Source organism: Schistocerca piceifrons, unplaced genomic scaffold (genome assembly GCF_021461385.2).
Source record: "Schistocerca piceifrons isolate TAMUIC-IGC-003096 unplaced genomic scaffold, iqSchPice1.1 HiC_scaffold_121, whole genome shotgun sequence".
NCBI classification, from domain to species: Eukaryota; Metazoa; Arthropoda; class Insecta; order Orthoptera; family Acrididae; genus Schistocerca; species Schistocerca piceifrons.
In genome coordinates this window covers 10,001-12,500 of record NW_025727026.1, presented here as the reverse complement: position 1 = coordinate 12,500, position 2,500 = coordinate 10,001, and the positions used below count along the sequence as shown (strand labels likewise).

The 2,500-nt window shown below is 57.0% G+C and overlaps 1 non-coding gene across 1 annotated transcript in view; it reads left to right on the top strand.

Moving 5' to 3' along the window:
* Nucleotides 1-2,148: 2,148 nt before the first annotated feature.
* Nucleotides 2,149-2,500, top strand: part of LOC124729476 — a 1,909-nt gene continuing 1,557 nt past the window's right edge. Inside the window, exon 1 of the ribosomal RNA XR_007007700.1 lies at nucleotides 2,149-2,500. This exon is cut by the window's right edge and continues 1,557 nt beyond it. This is a non-coding gene — a ribosomal RNA (small subunit ribosomal RNA).

Genomic DNA, 2,500 nt, shown 5'->3' with positions numbered 1-2,500 from the left:
TACCTTAACCTAACCCATGTTGTACCTTAACCTAACCCATGTTGTACCTTAACCTAACCCATGTTGTGCCTCAACCTAACCCATGTTGTGCCTCAACCTAACCCATGTTGTGCCTCAACCTAACCCATGTTGTGCCTTAACCTAACCCATGTTGTGCCTCAACCTAACCCATGTTGTGCCTTAACCTAACCCATGTTGTGCCTTAACCTAACCCATGTTGTGCCTTAACCTAACCCATGTTGTGCCTTAACCTAACCCATGTTGTGCCTTAACCTAACCCATGTTGTGCCTTAACCTAACCCATGTTGTGCCTTAACCTAACCCATGTTGTCGCCTTAACGTAACCCACGTTGTCGCCTAAACCTGCTCTGTAATTGTTATACGACTCGTTCAATTACTGTAGTGTTGCCCACCCGCAACCCTCGCAATATAGTTCGCTACTCGCACTGCCCGCACCCCTGTGTATCGCTTCATGTTAAACACCTTGCAAGTCTTGCTCACTTTCCACATGCTCCTGCTGTACACTGTAATGTGGATGGCAGCAGGACGTACATGCCGCCCCTCCCCACGTCCCCACCTTGCCCCCTGCCTTCGCAAGCTGGTTGGTGAGAAGTTTGCATGTTCAATGCCCTTCGCATGCGACGTACTCAGGCTACGTTGTGGTGCGGCCTGTGTCAACTGTCCGCTGATGTCGTACGCGTGAACCACAATCTGTACTGCACATTCGTCCTTATGTACTGAATGATACATCGTGGCACATGTGTGACCGCACAACGACTGCGCCCAAAAACGGCGGACCATACAGTGCAAATATTGTGCACGCAGCTACGTGTCGTCTCCCTATGAGAGCTGGATTGCAGTGTGGTACGCCATAGAGACGTGTGGGAGGAACGGACGCCGTGGATGGCGATCAGCATGAGCTGTCTGTTGATGTATTCGGACCTAGTCGTCTCTCCTCACACACCGTGATGGCATGGTGCACCGCGTTCCATATCTGCGACATGCTACAGAGGCCGGTTGACAGTCGTTCGAGCAATGGACATCGCATACGTACGGGGGCCACCTTCCACGTATTGTCTAGGCGTGCACATTTTGTTGCGTGTATGTGGGCAGACGTAGTGTGGCGTGACACCTGACACAGGCATGCAATAATCGTTGAAGTTGCAAATGGCGATGGACGCCTGCGTTTTCTGGTGAAGTTACGCAAATGAACAAATGGTAACCTGTTGTGGTGCGGTTGTTCTCGCTAGGGGTGAATCGGTGATGGCGACGATAGGTTGAGGTACTAACCGGTTGTTCCAGCGATACCCACCATGCCGACGAAACTGAACGGCATCTGGGTGTGAAGCGATACGCGGCGGTGGCTGGGTGGGACCGTCCCCGGCCGGTGAGGGGGCGCCTCCCGGCGTGCTGGCCGCGCGGTGCGTGGGCGCACGCGCTACAGCCGGCTGGTGGGGGCGGCCAGTGGCAGGCGCGCCGGCCGACGGACGCGGCAGGCGTCGCAGCTGCGCGCCGGCGCACCCTGCGCGCGGCGCCGTGCGGCCAAAGTAGGTCCTCGCGGGCCCGGTGCGAAGCGCGGTGGACATCTTCAGTGTGCTGGTCCGATTGAGGACTGTGTGCGTTGAGGATGCGCCGCCGCCCGGCGCTCGGCGCCGCGACGCCGTCTGCTGCTCGGTCGCCCCAGCGGTTCTCGCTGGTGGTTTGTATCGCAGCTGTGCGGATGTGTTGGCGCGTGCGCTGTGCTGGGAGAGTTCGCTTCGGCACCCAAGTGGGGCTTTTGTCCTTCTGTGGCGCTGGCGTTGGAGCTGCCGGTCACCGTAGGTGGCGCGTGTTGTCTCCCGCCGGCAATGCCACGACAGCACGCTCCCGGGCCTCTGTCGGCAGCGGCAAGCTCAGTTGGGAGCACGGGTGGTCGCACCGAAAGCGTCTACTCGCCTAACTCCGGGCGATTGCGCCTCTCTCGAACCCGACCAAGTACTTGGGACGGCGCTGCGCGCCGCCGGGACCTGAGAGGGTTTCGAGGTGTATTGTGCAGGGGAGCTCAGCCTCCTCCTGTTTGCAGAATGATTGAGCGGACGCTTGCGTGTTCGCGCGGGCCCCCGGGACACACTCCCGGGCGGCCGGCTGCTCAGCTCTAGTTGACGCAGCTCCCTGGTTGATCCTGCCAGTAGTCATATGCTTGTCTCAAAGATTAAGCCATGCATGTCTCAGTACAAGCCGCATTAAGGTGAAACCGCGAATGGCTCATTAAATCAGTTATGGTTCCTTAGATCGTACCCACGTTACTTGGATAACTGTGGTAATTCTAGAGCTAATACATGCAAACAGAGTCCCGACCAGAGATGGAAGGGACGCTTTTATTAGATCAAAACCAATCGGTCGGCTCGTCCGGTCCGTTTGCCTTGGTGACTCTGAATAACTTTGGGCTGATCGCACGGTCCTCGTACCGGCGACGCATCTTTCAAATGTCTGCCTTATCAACTGTCGATGGTAGGTTCTG